Source organism: Ictidomys tridecemlineatus, chromosome 2, assembly GCF_052094955.1.
Source record: "Ictidomys tridecemlineatus isolate mIctTri1 chromosome 2, mIctTri1.hap1, whole genome shotgun sequence".
Lineage (NCBI taxonomy): Eukaryota > Metazoa > Chordata > Mammalia > Rodentia > Sciuridae > Ictidomys > Ictidomys tridecemlineatus.
In genome coordinates this window covers 196,298,380-196,322,509 of record NC_135478.1, presented here as the reverse complement: position 1 = coordinate 196,322,509, position 24,130 = coordinate 196,298,380, and the positions used below count along the sequence as shown (strand labels likewise).

The 24,130-nt window shown below is 37.3% G+C and overlaps 1 long non-coding RNA gene across 3 annotated transcripts in view; it reads right to left on the bottom strand.

Annotated features, from left to right (window-relative positions):
• Positions 1-916: 916 nt before the first annotated feature.
• Positions 917-24,130, bottom strand: part of LOC110598791 (uncharacterized) — a 41,738-nt gene continuing 18,524 nt past the window's right edge. The window contains exons 4-7 of one of the 3 annotated variants that reach the window (XR_013435283.1): positions 11,794-11,856; positions 11,626-11,705; positions 11,354-11,459; positions 917-1,277 (exon numbers count right to left, since the gene is read on the bottom strand). This is a non-coding gene — a long non-coding RNA (uncharacterized LOC110598791). Of the gene's footprint in view, positions 1,278-11,353; positions 11,706-11,793; positions 11,857-24,130 lie in introns of all 3 variants that reach the window. The other 2 variants (XR_013435281.1, XR_013435282.1) reach the window with 2 other exon arrangements.

The window sequence follows — 24,130 nt, the reverse complement described above, 5'->3', positions numbered from 1 at the left end:
GAGTTTTTCTGTTTCACCAAATGCAGGTGTGCAGTCATTCTAAGAGTATTCTCAAGATCAGCTATATAAATTGCCCCCTAGGTCCAAAGTCTGAAAAAATAGTTTTTCATTAAAACAATTAAAAAACCTACAATGTTTGTACTTCACTTTTTCAGTCTTCTAAAAGTCTTCCTTCTGCCAGTAGCAACCTCACAAATGGCATCATTTGTGGGAAGAGTTGGCAATTATTTTTCTAGCCTGTGTAGGCTAGAATGTGGGAAAAGAACTTCCAAAGCCATACATAAATAATGAGATGTATTGGCTCACTTTGCTTTCTGAAAAATACCAGCAAATTTATCCTTCATATTTACCTTTAAAATCTTCCGGGATACTTAGGAAGTTTGGACTCTTATCTTCTCATGCATTATTTTTCTCCTGCAGCCGTTTTCTATAAAATGCACTTGTTTCACTCCAACAACACCAGACTGAAATACTTAGATGGAAAAAAGTGTTTCTTTCTTCCTCAGTTACATTTATGTGCACAGATTTTAACTGGGTTAAAAGACACTATGCATCCCTGAACTTTACAGAAAGTCTGGGCTTATTAAAATACAAAGTACCTTTAGTCTTAATTCAGTATGGTTGTAACCAGAAGTCCTAAGGATATATGAAAGATCAAATATTTACCCTATGTGCAAACTAGATCCCAATAATAACAGATTACTTACTCTAGAGTTCAGTTAAAGTGTCAAAAATCATATTACATCTCATATAAAGAAAAATACGTGGGGCTGGGGCTGGGGCTCAGCGGTAGAGCGTTCACTTCGCATGTGGGAGGTGCTGGGTTCAATCCTCAGCACCACACAGAAATAAATAAATAAAATAAAAGTATTGTGTCCAACTACAACTAAAAAATTTTAAAAAAAAGAAAAATGCATGATTTTTCACACATTTTTTATTGTTCAGATTTCACCATCGAATACAAGATGATTTTGACATTTCTTATTAAATATAAATTATATTGATATGAATTATTACTTTACACCAAATTCTCAGCATCATTAAATTAAAATATTAAGAAGTAACACAAATATTTTTTTCCAAGTAACTCTTTTCATTCTTAGGCTTTGTTTAAAGCTTTGGCTAAATCCTTGAAAAACAAAACTTTTTTTCTGCCTTTAAAAAAATTAGCTCCCGGGCTGGGGATGTGGCTCAAGCGGTAGCGTGCTCGTCTGGCATGCGTGCGGCCCGGGTTCGATCCTCAGCACCACAAACAAAGATGTTGTGTCTGCCGATAACTGAAAAATAAATATTAAAAAAAAAAATTAGCTCCCAAATTAAATCTTATAATACATTCATGATTGTTCAACTTTTAGAGAAAGGAAAGAAAAAGCAGTATTGTCCTTTCTCATTGCTACAAATCCATAAGTTGTTGCAATAATGCTTAGATCAGAAAGCAATACCTTCTTTTATATTATATAGTGTCATGTTGGCTAAGCTCAGACTGCCAGCCTCTCCCTACCCGCCCCAGCTACTAGATGGATCACTCCTCTGGTTGTTACATCAAGAGCCAGTGCTGGTAAAGTTGGGGACACTGAGACAAATGAACTCATACACCAACTTTGGGCCCAGACAGACTTGAGAGGGTTCTAGTTTTCATGGGCTTTTCAGAGAAAACAAAAGAGAAACCTATTTTGTGCCATAGGCCTGGGCAGATTTTCCAAATTCTTTCATCTTGAATATGCCTTCTGATCAGCCCCCATCTTTCTGTTGATCAGGCCACTGGGAGAAACACAAGGATTTTTGTAAAATGGATTTGTCCTTCCAGGAGACTGCATTCCAGGTATGAAATTATAACCCCATAGCCTTTCCCAAGCCTACTAAGGCACCTTCCCTCACTGTCCTTCCCTGGAGCTCACTCCCACATTCCTTTTACGCATGGGTCTTTTTCTTATCTACTTTAAATGGTGCCAACCTGCTTTCTTCAGCAAATTGTTGGTGCTAAATAAATGGTGTGATTTATAGTAATAATGGTGATGATAATGAATCTTAAAACACCTAACTAATCCCAGTGAACTCTCTGTGATGTTAAGGCTGTGGAACACATGGTTGACTAACAGTGATAATGACTGAAAGTGAGGTGATAAATTACTATGCAGATTGTTGATGGCTTAAAATTGTCTCAAAAGGAGGACATTTCATCACAGACCAATCCCAATTAAATAAATAAATATACGTGTAGCATTACAGACACACAGGAGTCTGTGTGTGTGTGTGTGTGTGTGTGTGTGTGAGAGAGAGAGAGAGAGAGAGAGAGAGAGAGAGAGAGAGAGAGAGAGATTTGTTTTCAATACCTTGCTTCATAAAATACAGGGACACCAAGCAACTTAGACAAACACTCCTAAGGTCAAGGGCCATGGGAGGTAAGAATTAAGGTTGTGTTTGCTCTTTCTTGAATGTTGCATTGTTCCTGGGTCTGTAAGCATAACTTTAGAGACTCCACCAATATAAACACAAAACTACCTAGTTATGAGCCTATGTTTACACAGTCTGGATCAAAAGCACAGACACTCGGGTTCATTTGCATTTGCTTGCCAAAACTGTCCTGATTCTTTATTTAAAAAGGAGCAATAATTCATATTATGAATCCATTTATTCTCAAGGTCAGTTTATATTTACAAATTTTATTTTAAAAAGCCTTCACAGTCTTTACCACGTTGCCAGCACTTTCTTTTCTTTTGAGTTGCATTGTTCTTTTCTAAGGAACTGATTGTGTGGCAGATCGTCGGATCATTGCAGGGAGCACAGATGAAAAGCCTGTTATTCCAAAGGATTAAATTACAATTCTTAGTGAACCATTGCCAAGCTATTTTTTTTTTTTTTGAAACCCGGGGAGGATTGGAAATAGGAAATGTTATGCTGTGAAAAGGGGTGGGAATGGTTGAGTGGAGGAGGAAGAATAAAATACCATCCCAATAAGTGTTATTACATTTTCTTTAAGTAACATCATGAAGCAAATAAAAGATGATAGTAAAATCTACAAACTAGCCAAATGATCAGGAATAATAAACAACTTAATTTGTGAAGAAGTAATGCTATCGTGGGATAGATTTCTATTTAATTCTAAAAATGTGAGGAAAACAAACGAGGTAGCATGTACACATTAACACCAAAAAAAAAAAAAAAAAAAAAAACAATTAAGATTCCAGCTTCACTTTTGCACTTTTAGAGTTCAAGGCCTATGGGGACAGAGGAACTAAGATTTGCAGATCACTTGACTGTGAGCTCTCTTGAGAAGGATTATAAAATGTATTAGGAGGAAAAAAATGAAAGGGAGTCTCTTAGAGGAGAATTAGCACATTCCCCAAAATATGACCTGAAAGCAGAAAGAGAAATTAGTTTTGTTTGATGTTCCAAACACCAGGAAAGTATTAGATAATCTAGGAGGGGACAAGATAAGTAACTCTGGGAAAGAAACACCATAAACATGCAATGTTTCAAAACTCATTTCTGAAACATCTATTAATGAACTCAGAGGAAGATTCAGGATATAGGTGCCCAAGGACCTGGAGAAATTAAAGGAGAAAACTGACAATAGCTGTGTGCTAATTATAACAGGGAGTCCACAGGATGCCACTATGACCTCTGTTTGTGTATAAATGTAGGGATTATGAACAAACTCCATATGAAATGAGGTACTAAAAAGTTCAAAAACACACGTTGAGGATGTCCTTGTTTGAGGAACATAAAAGCATAATGCCTGAGGTTAAAAAGATGGGTAAGATACAATTCCTGATCTCTAAGAATTTTCAGTATTTTGGAGAAAAGAGAGACACTCAGGGGGTCAGAAAACATGGGGTTGGAATTTTATTTAATTGCTTACTATTACAAAACTCTATTATTTAAAATAAGCATAGTATATCAAATGTTAATCAAATGACCACAGTAAAACACTTGAGCAGATACTATAAGGATAGGTAGCACAAAGCAACCTGAAGAACTACAATTCACTTTGGAGAAATTAAGAGATGCTTTAAAAGGGAGTAAGTAATATTTGAATTGGGTCTTGAAGGATGAATAAGTGTTCTCTAGACACAAAGAAAATGGGTGCAAAGATTAGGTGCATGCAGTGTGTGAGTTCCGGATACATGGGTTGGGAGAGCCAGCAGGAAGCAAGATTGGATGGTGCTGGAATCAGATTGCAAAGGGTCTTTGTATTTGCTAGGTTTTGGCCTTAACCAGCTTAGCCAAGCTTTAAAGAAAGGGGAATGACCCAATCAAATGTGCATCTCAGAAACTCTGGTTATGAGGAGGAGAGGGAGGCTCAAGTCTGCAGATAGCAGTCAGGAGGCCACTGCTCTGGCAATAGATAAGACATCAGAGGACAGATTCGATATTTTGGAGATGGTATGAATAGACCATAAGTGATTAGATGTTAAGGGTGAGAAAAAATTTGAAGGAAACTCCAGCACTAAAGATAGTGATACCACTAACTGAGATAAAGAAGTATGCAAAAGGAATTGCACATACATCATTCACAACACTGGGGGCAGGGGAGGTTGGCAGGTTTGTTAGAATCCTCTTTGTAGAATGAAGGAGACTCCAGGTCAAAGAGAACTAGCAAGAACTGTGTCCTCACACTACCACACCTTATTGTGTCCTGAAGAAACTCAGGGGGTCAGAAAACATTGGGTTGGAATTTTATTTAATTGCTTACTATTACAAAACTCTATTATTTAAAATAAACATAGTATATCAAATGTTAATACAATAGAGACTAATAACATGCTGACTTGTCTTACCAGGTTAACTCTGAGTGCAGCCCTCTGAACACAGTTTCTTCTCATTACTTGACAATGGAGTAGGATCTTGAGATTATGAGGCAGCTTGTTTAAAAACTCATATTTTTACCATTTCTAATAACACACCTTTTTAATCAAGAAAATCGTGATACTGTGCAACCAATAAGAAATCACAGAAGTAAATTGGCTGTTGAGACTCATCTCTGATGATTGTCCGCTTGTGCGTGTAGCTCAGTGTCAGAATGATTGCTTAGCATGTTCAAGGACCTGGGTTCAATTTTCAGTACAGGGAAAAAAAATAAGTTGATAATTGTCATCAAAGCCTCTTATTTTAACTTTTGGTGTTTATCAAAACAGTCTTTTCCAACTTGATGATTTTGCATGATTGTGATGAATTTGAATTATTGAAATGTTTGCTAAAAATAGTTTTATTTTATATGTTCCTTCTAATATGAATTGTGATTATTCATATGATTACTTTGACAAAGAATTCCATTTCTATAACATAAAGTTTTTAAAAACCTGAACTTTGTTTCTTAGACTGCCAACCAAGACTTCAGTCTATTGAGTTTTGTTTAAAATTTTTAAACTGTTCCTTTGCTGTCTTCACACACATGCTTACTCTTCTTCCTGCCTTCTTCTTCTTCCTGTGAGCTTGGGATTTGTACAAGATAATATCAGACACAATCTGGTTTGGCAGCATAATGACCAAAATGTCTCTTCTGTTTTTTATTTTGTTTGATCACAACATCGAAATGCAACAATGGGTGAACTGTTTTGACAGTGGATTTGAAAACACCTGCTTAGTGATGCTGATGTATGTGAATTCTCATATTTAACATTAACAGCAAATTCTTCTGTCATTTTTACACTTTTATTGCAAAAAGCAGTGGCTTGGTCAGATCCTGGCAAAATACATCCTAAGCAACATTTTTGTGGAGGAATAAAAATGTACATTAATACAATTTATATTTATTTTATTAGTGTACATAATCTTATGTGAACAACAATTTTTCTGTCATATGTAACTTTTTAATGTACTATTTGAACTTCATCAACAGCTTCCTGATTGGGTGTCAAACACTAATCAGGCCCCTCACAAGTATTATCAGGGACTTAAAACATCTTGCATCCATCATAAAGAGTAAGTAACCATAATGACTAATCACAGTAGCATGTTTAAAAATGCAGAGCATGAATAGCTTTTTACCCAAGATTTGTAGTAAAAACCTATGCACAAAGGGACTGAAATGATTCATTATACCACTAACTTGTTTATATTATAAGACATTTATGTGCATGGCAAAATAAAACCATAAAACTGCCATTAACAAGTAGAGGGAGGAGGTTCTGTTTTTAACCAAATTACATGAATTTATGATGAATATATACAAAAATATTCCAGGAAAGAGATACTGCTATCCCATTATGTCATCCTAGGACGTCACAAAACCCAGTTCAATTATAGAACTTTTTAGTAATGCACACTTTGTACTTCCCAATGAGACTATAAGTAAATTTAGCAACTTATGAATCAGATTCTGCCCTTAAAGCTAAACAGTGAATTGCATGTGGAGTCACTATGTATTAGAGAAGCACAGAAAGCTAAGGGAAATTTTATTCTTAGGGGGAAAAAACCCTCAAAACCAAAAAACACCCCCGTTTTTTATAACTACTTACAAATTTAAAAACCTTACCACCCAAATGGAAACGAGTTCACTGGTTTCTTCTCAGAAGTTTGGGATATCTGCATTAAAACTAAATTATTTTGCTAAATGTTCATTACTGAGTAACAGAGTAAGATGCAGTTGTGAAAAACGACACATACACAGTCTTTGCCTTCAGAGGGCTTAGTAAGAAAAGTAGAAAAGGAAACAGACATTTTAATGGCAGCATAAGGAGTTCTACTGAACTACCAGGCAAGGCTTCCTGGGGTAATGCCAGTGTGAATACCTGGAAGATAAGCAGGAGCTCACCAGGTAAAAGGACATGAAGGTACAGTCAAAAATATTCAAGGCAAAGGAGAGTAGCTTATGTGGAACATTTTTCATTATTGAATATTTATAAAATAAATGTTGACTGCATACAACTAATTTTTATATTCCAATATATATATATATATATATATATATATATATATATATAGAGAGAGAGAGAGAGAGAGAGAGAGAGAGAGATAAAGCTAGAAAACATTTTGGGCTTCAGATTTATCCACTTAAATATTAAGGGGGTAGGGTGATGTCAGTGTCCAAGATGCACAAGGTATCTGCCATTAGGGAGTTTAGTTGGGGAAACAAATATAAAAATAATCAACATAACAATGTCCAATTGCAATAAATGCAAGGAAGAAAACAAACAAGTTTCTAGGAGAATAATCTGCTTTAAATAGATGAGGATGGCAGCTCTGAGGAGGGGGGATTTGAAGAATAAGAAAGGTCAGATCATGAAGATCTGGTGAAGCATATCAGGGAGTTGGGGTTTTATCTAGAGGCTTATCTACATTTAAAGGTTTCAGGCAGGGGAAAGATGCAGTCAACTTGCCTTTGAGATGTCACTCTGGCTACTCTGCAGAATATGGAGATGAATAAGATAGGGAGACAGCAGATAGGGAGACCAGTTGGATGGCTTTTCCAGTAATCTAGGTGCTAGAATATCTTGGTAACAGTGGTATTAGGCAGGGAAAATATGAAAATACTTAACAACACTTCTAGCATGAGCACTGACCCATCAGAATAGATACTAGACTCAGCACTGTAGCAGGACTCTATGGTCTTTTCAGGGGCAGGCAGGGTAGAGCAGGAGTATCGCAGAGGTAGAATCAGCAAGGCAGGGGCTTAGCCCCGCAGTCTTTACAACCAATGTGGAAGCATATCATCAATATTTTAGCAACAGGTGAAGCTTTACCTGCCTGGGACTTAGAAATAGTGAGCCAAGGAAGAACTTAGGGGATAAGTAGGAAAGAGAATTTTGGTAATACAAAGGGAGCAAACTAGTATGTATTAGACTCCTATCACATGCCAGGCTCAGCTCCAGGTACTGGATATATCATGATGAATAAAATATGCCTATTGGTTAAAAACACATATAATACCAGCAAAGAGCAATCACTGTCACTCCACTACATTTTGGCAATGCAAAAGGGAACAAAGTGGGAAGACCTAGTAATTAGGTTCTGGTTTCTGCATGTGCAACCAGGTAAATTCATTTATATACTCAATATATTTATTCAGCATTTGTGCTAAGACACCTGAGAGACTTGAACTGTAAAGTGGCATTTGGTTATAGAGTAAGTAAGTAGGGGAAAGAACTGGGCTGAAGAAATCAGTTTGGGAGTTTCTAGCATAGAGGTGTCATTTTAAACTACAGAACACATGAAGTCCCCTAAGGCGATATGAGGGAGAGAAGCAACAGAAGCCTGGGCAGAACCCTGCCCAAGTCCAATATTTAGTTTATGAAGAGAAGAAGCTTTAATGGCTGAAGATTAGTAGCTACTTCTGCTCAAAGTAAAGCAATCATGTGAAGTTGCAGAAGCCAAGAGTGAGGAGTGTTTCCAGGAGGAGGGAGTGGCTGGCTGTGTCGAAAGATGTGGAGAGATTAAGAAAGAGAGGACTGAAGTCTCTAAGGGATTTAGCAACATGGAGATTGTTGGTGACCTTAATAAGAGCAATTTTAGTAGGTGGTAAAAAAGAGGCTGTTTGGCGAGCATTGAAGGTAAAAGAGAAGTGGGCAAAGAGACATGGTGAGTACAGAGCAACTTTTTGCAGTGATGTGTAAGTGGGGAATCCAATAAGGTATTTGTATAGATTCCAGGTGTCTGCAAACTGGCACACCTGGCCTCTTTTTGCAAATAAAGTTATATTGGGACACAGCCGTTCCTATTCATTTATGAATACAATACAATAGTCCAGGATTGCTTTTGTGCTATGATGGAGTAGTTCAGTAGTGGTGAGACACCTATGACCCTCCCGAAGCAAAACTATTTACAGAAAAAGTTTGCCAGTGCCTGGATCAAGCTAAAAGATTACATGCCCTAACCCATTTTATTAACCCTGGGAAACCAAATAAATATATACATATATAAATGCATAAACCAAACAGGTGCAATCTCTGTCACCATGCAAAAGTGCCATGGAAAGTCTCTTGGGTCAGTTTACTGATATGTCCACAAAAAAGATACCAGTTGTTCTTTGCTGATCCTATATGCCTGGTTTTAACAATACAAATAAGCATATTTTATTCACCCCGACAGAGCCAGTACTTGGAGCTGAGTCTGGCACATTAGAAATGTCTAATACATACTAGTTGAAACGAGGAAGGAAAAGGTGTTGGACTAGGGGGTCACTTGGGGTAAGAGTAGAGGATCTTCGGGAAGGAGAGATCTTTCCTGGTGGGGAAAGAGAGGGCAAATTGTGTTATATATATTTATGAATATGTCACAGTGAACCCCACTATTATAATAAAAACATGTAAAACATAAAACATGATATATGCACTGTGGAATTGTCAGAGTGAAGTCCACTAATTTATATAATATAAGTTAATATTTACAGTAATGTTTACAAGAAAAAAAAAAGGGTGGATAGGGAATCATTTTTAGATTTGAGTAGATAGCAGAGAATTCCCTGTATAAATGAGGTTAAATGCAACCATCCCATTGCAGTTTGTGGAGACTGAACTAAATCCCATTCCTCTAGAATTAATTTGGAAGGGAGGTAGATAGGTTGGGGAGAACAGGCTAAGGCTCATGACAAGGGTATGCTTGATGTGAAAACAAAATCACAAAGAGGCAGTTTGTAGCTTGGCAGCAGGAAAACACACTCCCAACTGCTCTTTATTTGTTGTGATGGAACAGAAAGTAGAGATGAGCTGAATTTATGTATAGCCCAAGCCAACTTATCCCTCACAGGAACAGGAGTTGGTCTGTTAAAAAGTAAGTTAAAGCAACAAATCAAAAAATGGTGTTTTCCACAAACTTAATTAAAAAAATAAGTATATATCATCAGTTAACCAATCTTTTGACAAAAGTGTGAGGCCTTTTCTTTGAACACCAGGCATTGCACTTGAGTAAAATACATTTCTGAGGTTAACTACCATTTAAGGTGGTATGGGTTTTTTAAAGGAGAATGAGAACTTATAGATAAGTGGTGATCTGAACCCCAAATCCTTCTAGATTTTTCCCCAAAATATCTTGTAATCGCATCACTCATACTCTGTGAAGTTTCAACTCACTTTTATAGGAACAACCCTTTTCTTCCATTTCATCTGTTTCTATAATATATCATGAAATCACCTCATTATAATAACAAAATGCAACTCCCATAAGCAGATTTAGGATATAACAATTGCTTTTCAGGGAGCATATCAGGGCATCACCTACTAACTTTGTTCTGTGTGTGGGAACGTTACGATACAAAGGAAATAGAGAGTCTGTGATTCTGGTGAGTTCAGGGAGGGGAGGCAGGTTAAGGGTGTTTTTCATCAAGGGTGGTGCAAGCATCTTACAGGCCCCAGCTGGTGCTCCTTGAGTAACTGACAAGCTGCCAGCATGGCTGGGTCCCCTGAATATTGACTTGGGGCAGCTGTCCCAAGTCATCCTACTCTAGGGACCTTGGAGTATTGTGTGTTGGAAACCACGCATTAAGCACTGGCTTTAGCCTCTTCTGGAATGTAGTTTGTGGAATAATAGATTATTCCTCCTAACAATGCAACTTTCAGAGACTTATAACTATGAGAAACTGGCCTTACATCTCCCATCACCGATTTAGCTTTATAAAGCGTACTTAAAATTCTCAAACTGCTGGATCTAGACAGAGACAGTAAAATCTCAGTAAGCATATTCTGGCAGCGTGTCACCTTGTAACTAACAAAGAATACCCAGAGATCATGGAACATAAAAGTTAGAAATCAAAGCAGTGGTTAATATATTACTGTGAACTGAGACTGGGAAGCCCTTGGTTCTGCAGCAAATGCCTAGCAGGATTTCTAACCTATGTTATGCAAAAATTGGGTCCAGATAAATGATCCTATTCCCTATTATTAATATTTTGGAAAATTATTTACAATAGTTTTGGAAATTAGGGAAATAAGATTGCTGTCTGAGAGTTAACTATCAAATCAAGAATATCATTAATCAAAAACATATATGCAAATTTTAAGAGACAGAATGTTTGCAATATGAAAACCTTTATATAATATTAAGTATTCTACATTGAGACATTATTGGTAGAATTTGAAGAGGCCTGAAAGGCCTAAATACCTTCTTTGACAGATGTAGATATTAAGACTCAGAAAGGCTACATAATTTGTTCAAGGGCCCAAGACCAGTTATGAGCTAATCTAGCCTATAATACAAATCTCTTAGTTTTTCTCATAACACCCTCCCTCTATGTGTAATTTTCTGATAAATTGAGGTCACTCCATCCTCAGTGATCTGGTTACTGTGGCTAAGTTATTATCCCATAACTCAATGATATAACACTCATTATGCTCACTGAGTCTGTGCATCACAGATTCAGAAAGGCGCTTTGGAGATGGGTTCATTCTGGTCTTTGCTCCAAGGCTTACTCACTCACCTGTCTTCTGATTGATTATAGTTATGGCTGGGAGATCAACTGAGGCTGTGGGCCAGAACACCTACTAGCCTCTGCATGTAGCCTGAGCTTCCTCACAACATGGTGACTGGTTTCCAAAGGGTAGCATTACAAGAGACAGACAGACAGAGAGACCATATTACCATTTATGACCCATCTTGGAAGTTATACAACATTAACTTCCACCCTATTCTTTTTTGTTGAAGCAGCCTTAAAAACCCACCCCAGTTCAGGGGAAAGATAGTAGACTTTACCTCTTAATGTGAAGCAGCAAGGTCCTGGAAGATCATATGGGACCAGATTTACTGCTGTGGCCACTTTTAGAAATTACAGTCTGCTAGAATTAGAATTAAAGGCATTCTTTGCAAGAAGAAAACTGGAGGGAGAAAAAAGGCAGCAGAACAACAACTAACAAATCATACCTGAAGGCTGAGTGTGCCTGCTCCCATTCCTTTCCCTCTGGGGAACTTTGCAATCTGTGCTTACTGCAAATTGAACAGGAATAAAGCATTTTAACTCATCGTGATTGAAGCTTTTATTTCATTTAACTGTCTAGTTTGGTGTGTTGGAAAGTATGTTTATAGGATATATCCCTAGCATAAAAGCCTTCACAATGAGGAAAAGGGGAGAAATTATTTTAATTGAAGAAATTTTTAAAAAATAGATCATGTACTAGACTATAAAGAAAACAGCAATAAATCTCTTAAGGCAAAAAGTACACAGACATATTCTCTGGCCACAGAATAATAAAACTACAAATTAGGAACAAACATTTAAACAAAAAATTCCCACCCACTTAGAAATTTAAAAATACTCTTCCACATATCTCTTGGGAATAAAGAGGGAAATATGATTGCAATTATAGAATATATATAAATAAGAATAATGAAAATGTTACAAATCAAAAGACAAGTGACATGCCTAAAGCTATATTTAAGAGGCATATAAATCAATAAGGAATGAGTTGTAACAACAGTACCAGCTGCAATGGCTGACACAAGAAGTGTCAGGCACTGGCCTAGGAGCTTTACATGTATCATTTAATCTTTATAGCAACCTTCAGGTAGATACTATTATATTCTTTCTCACTTAACTGAAGAGGATATTGTGGCATGGAAAGGATGAGTAATTTGAACAAGATCGTGCGACTCGTCCCTATTGTATGCCCAGAGTGTTTCTGGGCTTACTGGGGTTATAGCAGTGACTGAGGCAGGCAGAGTTCGTGCTCTTTCTTGTTACTGCTGGGCAGGAGCAGGAGTTCTGGCTTCCCAGCAGGCCACCACTGATACCATCCAGGCAGGGAGGGGGAGAAGTAGCTCATTACTGCTCCACACATGGCTCTGCTGATAGGGGGTTTGAAGGTGGCCTCATTACTGCTGGGTCATGGTGAAAGCCCTGAAGCTCCACTAGGCCTCAGCTGATGGCACCCCAACAGGAAGAGAAGAGAAGTCTGTTACCACCAGGAGGAGGTGGAAATCCAGGCTCCATACATGGTCTCTGCTGGCACTGGGAGGAGAGATTTGGTCACTCCTGCCTGACAGGGATGAAAATTCCATCTCCTACTCTGCATTCTCTCACACCACCTTGGCAGCTGTGTTGGAGCATCTCCTGCAGCCAGGGGAGGGCTGAAGTCTAATCTCCCTACCAGGACTTTGCTGGCAGGCAGGGCAGTGGAGGCAACATTTTTTCTGTTGTTTTGCTGGAGCAGAGTAGTTGTTGTCTGAAAGTTTTCCATTTTGCTAGGCCGACCCTTTCCTGTTTTTTGGCTAGACTGAACAGGCTTTTGTTGAGTCCCTTTTGTCTTTGCCTATTGGTTGCTAGCTTGTTCTGCACAACATCTGGGACATGTGAAGCAAATGAATAAAGAGCAAAGGGAACCACCGCAGCTGAATGCCTTCTTCCTTCCCAACTCTCGATTTTCTTAGTGTTTTTTTTTTTTTTTAATATGTAATGTGCAGGAATTCTCATTTCACTTGGCTGGTGGAATAGGAAAAAGAATGTCTACTCCATCTTTCTAGAAATAGAAGTCTCCTGTTTTGTTTTAAGAGGAAATAAATCTGACAGTATTATGCCCATTCTCAGAGCAGAAGGCAAGCAGAATGACAGAGAATCATTTATCGTGATAGGTGGAAGGGGAAAAAGGGATTGGAGTCTATGCACACACAAATACAGTTCATCCCAAGTCACAGAGGGAAAGCTGAGAACAGATTACAAATTCAAGGCATTTCATAGATTTAGTGGTAGATGGATGAGGAAGCTCTCTAGTGTTGGGTTCTATGGTCTCAATGAAATAATTGTCTCAATAAAATAACCTTGAAAGGAGAGGATCAGGGAAGGCTGGGGATTCACAGAGAGAAGGTACGGACTAGTTATTTTGAAGAGTTGTAGAGTGATCTGAGTGGTGAAATACAGTAGGATGGCTAAGCACACTGAAGCTCCATAAATTTAAAAGGAACCAGCCAGTATAGTTGCTGGTTTCCCTCCAGGTTTAGGTACAGAGGGGACAGATAGATTTGGGCTTAATCAGTAATTGTTGTCAGATTACATATAGATGGGCAAAAGGCACAAGAACATGGCAGGTGTACATAAGGAGTGATTATGATGATAAAACACACAAAATCAGACTCGCAACATTGCTCAGTGGCTCAATGCACTATTTGCACTGTGTTTCGGCACACAGTGACCCTACATAGATTATAATCTGGGTAAGGATGAATTCAAGAAGGTGGACAGTAAACATTTGGGGGTGATTGGTTAGGCAGTCTTAATGGAGTGAAGGATTGTTAAAGTGGGAGTGATGAATCAGAGACTCAAAACAGTAGATATTTAAAACTGAAATTTAGGAGGTAAAACAGATATTGAAAATGAAAAGTTCTAGGGTGTGATATGAGAGTGTGTAGCCAAAGTGGGATGGATGGGAGACCACTGGCAAACTTGATACCCTTACTACCCTCCTATTGAAAATAATTTAAAATGATGAATGAAATATATAAATATGATTTTAAATACATCAGTGAATGTTGATGGCATTAAAGTAAGGCCAAAAATGAATTAAAAGCAAGGCCTAGTGATATGACTGAGATACTGATTCTGTCTTTACACTGAAGACTTTGACAGATTTAGGTGACCATGAGTTTCAGTTTTCACAGCCTTGAGACAGAAAACTAATAGTTCACAAAATCCAGGACCAGTCCAAAGAAAGAAGTCTAAAAGATGATGTCCTACATAAAGCTTGAAGAGGGTGCTCCAAAGAAAATTGTCCCAGGGCAGACAACAAGTAAGTCCGCCTATCTTAAAGCTTGGCATTGGGTAAAGGGCAAGAAAAATCTTCTGAAAGTTCCTGAGCACAAGCTGGCCTTTATGTGTGTTTTGCTGCCTGAGTTTCACTACCTGGGTGGTCTGGAAAAACTTCAAGCTGAGAATTTAGCTTAAAGTCGCATTCCCTCAGTAGTACCCGTGGGCATCAGGGAGAAACAAATGCAAATCCTCTTTAAATGAACTCTCTTCAAGAAGGCTTCAAAAAATTCCCATAGAAATATGAATCCACAGTGAAAAAGCAAAAGGACCATGAGTGATACCCAACACAAATAACAAGCTGCTGAATATCATTCACAAAAACATTAGCCAGGTATTGGAAATATCAGACAGTGCAAGATTTATATATAGTACATAAGGATGAGAAAGGTAGAAGCTAGGTAATCATTTAAGGATGATGATGATATGTTTTCCATACAGTACAGGAGAATCTATATGTAAATTAGAATGAAGACTTTTTAACAAAATTGCTATTTTAAAAATATTTTTTATATGTATGGACCTTTATTTTATTTATTTATTTATTTATATGTGGTGCTGAGGATCAAACCCAGTGCCTCACACATGCTAGGCAAGCGCTCAATCACTGAGCTTCAGCCTCAGCCCTAAAATATCAATATTTTAAAAATGCATTTCTATAGTGTACCCCAATAGAAATTGTTAAGAATGTATAATTAAAACCAGACATTACTTCCATATGTAAAATAGCAAATACTGAAGAATTAATTTCACAAACTTGGTAGAAGACTTGTCCACAGAAAATCAGAAAAGTACTGATAAAAATTAAAGGCAGCCTAAATAAGGGAAAAGATACTATGATAGAAGGTTATAGTATGGTCAAGTTTTCACCTTTTTTTCCCTCCAAATTGATGCATAAATTTATTACATTCAAAACTCCCAACATGGTGGTTTGTTTTTTTTTTGTTTGTTTGTTTGTTTGTTTTTTAGAAAGAGGCATGTCATGGGACTTGATAGATTGATTTTGAAGTGTATCAAAGCTATAATTGAAAATCAGCTGGGAAAGTATTGGTTTTAAATAAATGATGCAAATTTTCTTTTTCTTTTTTCTTCTTCCTTTTCCCCTTTTATTAGGGTTTAATTAACAAGTAAAATTACATATGGCATGCATGATATTTTGATATTTATATATATTATGGAATGATTAAATCAAGCTAATTAATGTATCCATCACTTTACACATTTTGTAGGGTTTTTTGTTATTGTTTGTGGTAAGAACATTTAAGGTCTACTTTCCCAACAAATTTCAAGGACAAAATATGTTATTAACTATAATCGACATATAGTACAATAGAGCTCCAGAATACATTTATCCTGAAACTTTCTCTCCTTTGCCCAGTATCTCCCAATTTACCATTCCTTCAGTCCCTAGTAACCACCATTCTACTCTCTTGGAAATGCCCTTTTCAATTAAAGAAAGGGAAGGATTTCTGAAGCTATGCAGAAAAGCACAAACAGTAAAGGAAAACATTATTAAAGTTAACTACATTAAAACTGCAGCTTTCTGGATAAGGATATAGCTCAGTTGGTAGAGTACTTGCCATGCATGCAGAAGGCCCTGGGTTCAATCCCCAGCACCACAAAACAAACAAAGAAACCTACAGCTTTCTATTCATCAAGAGATGCCATGGGGGTGAGAAGAGCCATAAAGTGGCAGAGGGTGTTTGCCTATGTGACAAATAATTCATTTCCAAACTACATAAAAACTGTAAGTTCATTGCAAAAAGACAATCTAATTTACTTTAAATGGGAAAAAGATTTGAATGGGGACTTCACTGGAACACACACACACACACACACACACACACACACACAAATAGCAAATAAATATATGAAAATATGCTCAATTTTGTAATGAGGGAAATGTAAATTAAAACTATGGTGGCATATTATTTCAATCTTATCAATTTGATAAATATTTCTAAATGTGAAATAAGAATTAGGGTCATCTGCCTACAATCCCAGAGACTCAGAAGGCTGAGGCAGGAGAATCACAAGTTCAAGGCCAGTCTGGGCAATTTAGTGAGATCCTCAGAAATTTAGCAAGACTCTGTCTCAAAAAAATATATATATATATGGGGGTGTAGCTTAGTGGAAAAGTGCCCCTAGGTTCAATCCCCAGTATTGAGGGAAAGGTTGGGGGGGAGCAGGGGAGAAGAAGTAGAAGCAGGGGTAGCGGGGAGGAAAGAGAAGACAAAGGAAGCCACTGAACTCTTATACATTGTTGGTTGGAGTGTAAGTCATTAACCATAATTTGACATTACCCATCAGATTGAAAATATATGTATGTGCCTTTTGACCCAGCAATTCCACTCTTTAGTATTTGGCCTAGAGAGACTCTTTTACAGATGTACTATGAAACAGTTACAAGGATGTTCATAGTACTACTATTTGTAATAGCAAAACTATTTATCAGCAGTAGAATGGACTAAAAATTAATGGCATATGCACATGATTGAATACTATACAACAGTAAAAGTTGATAAATTCTAGTTATTTGTAAGAACATAGATAGATCTCGGGAAGATATTGAGTAGAAAAAACAAGTCACAGAAAGATCTGTACAGGGGCTGAGGATATGGCTCAAGTGGTAGCATGCTCACCTGGCATGCATGAGGCACTGGTCTCGATCCTCAGTACCATATAAAAATAAAATAAAGATATTGTGTCCACCTAAAACTAAAAAATAAATATTAAAAAAAGATCTGTATAAAAATTCCAATTATTTAAAGTTCAAAAACATGCAAAATTACAGAGTATACATTTTTAGGCATCTACGTGCATGTGGCAAAATAGAAACAAAATAAAGGGAACCATAGGGGCTGGAGAGGGACACATAGGGGCTCAAATATTCTGTTTCTCACAGGATAGTGGGTATGTTGTGACCATTATGTTATTATTTATGTGCAAACATTTACTTTATAAATATTCTTTTGTTTGTATTCAATATATTGTTATCATCATCATTAGTGCTGAGCATTGAACCCAGGGCCTCACCTACACTAAGCATATATTCTACCACTAAACTCACCTAAAACTTCTATAATCAGTATTTAATAAAAAATAAAATTTAAAAGCTCTTTGGAGTTGCGGGGGTAAAGTTTATCATAGCATTTTTTTCATGCTAAGAAACAGCAAAGTTTCCATGAGATTTTAATCAAATAAATGAAAGTACTGCTCTCCAACAGAAGAGCACACAGCCATGAAGGATGATGGGTTTCATGTTGACGTACATTTCTCCGATAGTAGGTGAAGAAAGAAATTTACAGAACAATATGGGTCTCATCTGTGTTGGAACATATAGAGATACACATATATAAGAATATAAAAAGTATTTAGTAAGCATAACAAAAAATTAACAGTAGTGGGTTGTTGTTAGTTCATAGGTGTTTTTTTTCTTCTTGATTTCTTCTACATTTTCTACCAGACATGTGTTACTCTTATGTCAGAAAACAGTCAGAAAAAGAATAGCAAAGAATATCTAAGAAAAATCAGAATGAATATAGCTAAAATAGTTGGAAATGGTCTTCACAAAATATGCTTATTATTTGAAGAAAATGATTAGACTCTTTTTTGAGTTAAAAAATAAGACTTGAAGATAAGTGGATTGTATATATGAGGGGGAGAGAATTTAGTAAGTTTCTGGCTAGGAAAAAAAATAAATGTAATAAAGTTAAATTCTAAATTTTACTTACAGGATTAAAATAATCCCCAAAAAATCCCAATAGAATTTTTTAAATTGATAAAAAGGTTCTCAATTTCATCTGGAAAAATAAATGGGGCTATTGATAGAATTCTGAAAATTAAGAAATTAGAGGTTAAGTTTGTTCTAATAGATATTAAAATGTATGATAAAGTGATAATGATTTACCCCAATCCTGAAAATAGGGAGCTCTTATTAAATACTTAATAGAAAGCACTTAAACTTTTCTTTGTACTTTTAAAAACAGTGTCTGATGAAGTGCTTCTAATAAAGTGATGAATCATTTAATAAATGATTTTGGAGTAATGTCTTAAAAGAGGTAGTTAATTTTTCACCTTAAAATGTATTACAAGATAAATTCCAGATAAAGAAATTTTTAAAAATTATAAATTAGATGAGAACATAGAAAATATGTAATAGATTTAGAATAATATAAATCACAAAGCCTAATGACTTTGCAGGGCCAAAAAATAGTGTACACCATTGGCCCTCTTGTTCTTCCCTTTGCTTCTTTTAGATTTCATAACACATTTCCCTGATTTTTTTTCTAACACTTTGGCCTCTGCTTCTCCAGGGCCTTTGCAGGATTATCCCTCCTCTGGAGGCCATTACATGTTTGAGTTCCTCAGGCCTCATTTCCTCTCTACACTGTCTCCCCAGGCATTCTCATTCATACCCATGGCCCCAATTACCACCTATACTCAGGTGACTCACACTTTTTAACTCTATCCCACCCATTTCTAACTTATTAGAGCTAGTCAGACTCTATGCAGGAAACAGGTGGCCCACTCAAAATGAGTAATTAAGTAGATCTTAGTTAAGAGATCATTTGCAACATGTTTAGGGAAAGCAACAAAAGATTATGGCATAGTAACTCAGGGAAGAAGGAAACAAGGGAACAATTACTGCCTAGGCCTGAAGGAACAAGGAGGTGGAAATGGTGGAGGGGCAGTGCTGGGATGATGGGGAAGTGGAGATTGGAAGAAGAATGGGAGAAGGAGGCAAAGGAGGAAGATTTGAAGGAAGAGGGATCTGGGCTACCTTTACATTCTTTCAGTCCTTCTTATTTCCTATACTTGTTCCCGAGAGGATCTTTATACCTATGATTTCCACTGCCTATAATGTTCTTCCCCAGCTGCATAACTTCTGTTTATCATTCATAGTTTAATCACCACTTTCTCAGGGAAGTTTCCCCTCACTTCCCTATTAAGCTTATCCTATTAAAGTTCTCATATATTATGTACCTTCTTTTTGCACAATCTACCCACTAGCAGTTCATATTCATTTGTGTGGCTTTTTAGCTAGTGTCTGACCTATATTCAGTCCCCTACTAGGACACAAAGTCATGAGGACAGAGACTCTCTTTTTTGGTTCACTTTTGTAGACGTGCTTGGCATCTTGTAGTAGATGTACACATACATACACACACACACACACACACACACATACACACACACACACTCAGGAAAACGTATAATAGTAAAAGCAATGGAATATATCATAAAGAAAAACACTTATAGATTCAATTAGACTAGAATTATTTTCTCTATATTAAGAATAAAGAGCAAATAACAAGGAATAAACTTGAAGACATAATTATAATGTAAAGACAAATATATGCTCAATTGAGTTCTTACCACATCAACAATAAAAATATTGATAATACCCAATAGGAAATGTCAAAAATAAAACAAAAAGTCCCCTACTCCAACTAAAGGAGCTCTGACAACTTTTCATTATGAAAATTGGAACCCGAGATCAAACTGATCTAAACATTAAAGAAAACATTATCTCATGTAACCAGAACCACAGGCTTACCTCTTTCAACATGACAAGTTAACACCCAGCAGCAACTAGGGGCTACAAGCTTTCTTGTTCTCATCCATCAGAAGAGGAGTCTCTTTCCTAACAATGAAACACAAGTACTTCTTCTCAGCCTTAAGGGTTCAACTTAGTACCAACCTGAATCAAATTGCTAGTCAGAGGAATGTCATGTTCGGATTACCAGCTATTCACTAGTAAAAGAGATGGGATTGCCATGCTTGTTTTATTTAATCAGGGCCTATTCCTAGAGCTGAGGTCCATTCCAGAAAGGAGTTGACTACAATGCCCACTTATCATTGACCATGCGCATAAGAGAGAAATGGTCAATGTCAGGAGTGAGGAAGAATCAAGAAAACAAAAAAATCAGTGAGGCATTTTTTGACTCTTATATTTAAAGTTTGCTTTTTGAAAATTATACTACTCACTGAAAATGGGTTGTAAATTGATGTAACTTTTCTGGAGGGCAATTTGGCGATATATTAAAAACCTTTAAAAACATTTGTAATAAATCTTAGAAAATGTGTGTGTGCACAGAAACAAGAAGGATACACAAAGTGTTCGTCTGGTTGTCATTGAATAATACATTTATAAGTGATTTTTATTCTCACTGTTTTTCACATTTTCTTTAACAAGTCTAATTACACTATTTAAAAAGAAAAAAAAACATGAAGTAACCCATTATTTCAGAACATGGACAACTTACAGTTAATAATCTCTTCTAAGAAATGTTAATAGTGGAAAAAGTAGTTTGGGGAATTCCCTTGTGATCTTAAGGTGACAAAAAGAAAATATCTGAGGGCTGGGAATGTGGCTCAAGCAGTAGCGTACTCGCCTGGCATGAGTGCAGCCCAGGTTCGATCCTCAGCACCACATACAAAGATGTCTGTCCGCCGAAAACTAAAAAGTAAATATTAAAAAAAAAAAAAAATTCTCTCTCTCTCTCTCTCTCTTTAAAAAAAAAAGAAAGAAAAGAAAATGTCTGAATCAAAGATTCTAAGTTTTGGAATTCTCTAGCCTGATGGGTCTGGAATTCAGGGGGAAAAGAAAGTATGAAACTCCTCAGAAAGCTATGTAGGTACAACAGGAAATTAGCATTTTATTGCAGGGTGTGTGTGTGTGTGTGTGTGTGTGTGTGTGTGTATGCATGCGCTCGCAAAACAGACACTACCACTGAACTACATCCCCAGCCTTGTTGTGTGTTCTTCTAATTCAACCTCTAATTCACCTCAATAGGCTCTTCCTTGCCTGCCAGTTCTAGAGCTATGAAGTTGAGGCCACATGACCAGACTTATCTTGGTTTAATGTCTCATTCATGGAGAAAACTGGGTTGAGCATTTTTTAAAAACATGAGCATAGGAAAATATCTGAACTCATCCTTAAGACTAGTCTGAACACCTAGGATAAAGGAACATGAGTTGCTGAACTGGAATTTCTGATAGACACTGAACCCAAAGTGATTCACTGATGAGGTTATTTCTTCAGTTTTAATTTCATAATTTCTCCCACCGATTCTCAGATCACTCCCACAGTTCTTTCTGTCTTAACCATAGACTCTCTTGGTAACCTTGCATCAGTCACTTAACCTCCACCGTGTCCTTTCTGAAAACATTTGTCTGTGTGGATTTTCTTTTGCCTAAATCTCTATTGTTTTGTTGAAATGAAAGATCTGTAAAAGTGTCTGTGGCTCTATGAATTTAGGATAGCACTTCAACCACGGAAGCACTGTGTTTTCTGTCTTCATTTAAAGGCTTAGAAACAGAACTTTAACCTGTATGAGATGGGAGGTATATATGCCAGCAGCAGATTCCACTTATCAGTCTTCCAGCAGTTACAGTAAGCCAGCGGCTCAGCCTGTGCCTAAATTGGCCCTGAATATACAAGTGAGGACAGCAGACAGGCAGGAAGTGGGCTTTGGTTGATTTCCATCTATTAGCAGCAGCTTAACGTGCTTGCAGCTCCCTTTTCCATTGGCCACAGCTGCTGAGAGCAGCAGGTCGAGGGTTGACCTATATCTGTTCAGTGTAGGTCAAATTCTGAATTTGTTTACAGCAAATTTCAGTCTTCCAGAACGCCAAGTTTAACTTACTACTCATCACAAACAATATTTTATTGTTTGGGGAATTCCCTTGTGATCTTAAGGTGACAAAAAGAAAATATCTGAATCAAAGATTCTAAGTTATGGACTTCTTTTATCAGGAACTGATTCTCCTCCTGTAAGGAGCTTACATCTGTGGGTTTCCCCACTCTAGATTCTTTTGCTTTCTTGCTGCCTCAACCTCCTCTTACCTTCTTACTATTTTTGTTCCCTATTTCTGCGTCATCCTGTGGCTCAGAGGGGTTCTGATGGTCACATCTGTGCTCCTTCTAGCAATCACAGTAATACTAGCCCTTCTCTGCCTACCCCAGTTTCACCAAGCGGTGCCCATTTCTTTCCATTGTAGTTGTCATCCCAGATTGGCACAACCTTGTGCCTACATGTGCCCTTCTGGGCCACCATGAGTTTCAGAATGTGTCAGTTGCTAATCACAACTGCAGCTGTGGGCAGAATTATAATTAAACACATTCAACATGTGATCCTAAAGTTAATACACAGTAATATTTTCTTGACAGTTTCTAAAGGGCAAAAAATTTAATAGATTATTAAGACGTTGATTTTTCTAGGTTAGAGAACTGCTTAGACTTTACTTATGCAGCACCATTCAAAGGTGGCAGAACTCCATTGTGTTTGTCTTAGATCTCAATCAAAAAATGTTTGTTGTTTTGGGTCTCAATCTGTGTATTTTTTTACACAGACATCACACTGGGCAATGTAGCCTAGTTGGTGCTGCTTTCACACTAAACATTAGTACACTATAGGCTTCTATTTACAGTGCAGACTCTGCTTTCCATTACCTATTCTCATTTCTTCACCAAGTTCTTATTGTAACAGTAAAGAGGCCCAAATGATGGAAAAATTATTCTAGAAACTCAGGTCCCCATGCACACAAGCTACATCACAGTCATTCAAGATGGAAAGGACCTATTTAAGTCATCCTACTGATTCTCTGAGGGCATGTGGTGGTTTTTTCCTCTCCAATATACCGATCTACTTTTTAGTCCCTTTCCAATTGTAAATGGCACAAGCAAAGGAGCTTCCACCTCTCCCAGGGGGATAGCACTGCACAGTCTATAATAGATCTCTCCATTAGGGCATGTGACCCGCTCAGCCGCCTAAATCATCTTTGTTTTGACTTTCATTTCCATCACTCCTCCTGCTGTCCCTTTGGACCACACTAAATAATTTCTCTCAGTCCCTGCTATTTACACCCTTCAAGTACTTGTGGCCGATGAGCCAGTCCCTGTTAGTTAGAGCCCGGTGGTCATGCTGGGAGACTTGTCTCTTTCATCTTCCCTCTGAAGGCAGTCCCTTCAGACTTATAAATCATATTTGTTGCTCTTCAACGAATGCCCATCCGTTTCTCGATAATTTGCCTCATTTCTTTGTCACTCACTGTGCTCAGGAAAATCCCCTTTGTTTGTCTCTGTTGCTGCAAAATAAGAAGATGGTGGTAGCAGAATGTCTGCTTATAGAAAGCAGAGCAGAGCTCTTCAGCTACCAGGCATCTTCCTACCCAGGACAATGTCATCATCTAGTCAGTTATCTTTGACTCTTACTCGGTGTGGATTGCTATGTTAACAGCAGTTAAGAGTGCATATGGGGACAGGAGTGGTCGATCTGTATTTCATCTGGCCAGCCTTTGTTGTGGCATATTTTGTTAACTACCAGTGGTTGTTTAAATCACATTTCTCTGCCCATCTAAATTCCCAGATGGAAAAGCTTCCTTGAATTCCCTTGAGGGAATGCAAACCTCCTACTTTCCACTAACATTCCCTTGTTTATTGGTGCCAAACTGGAAGAC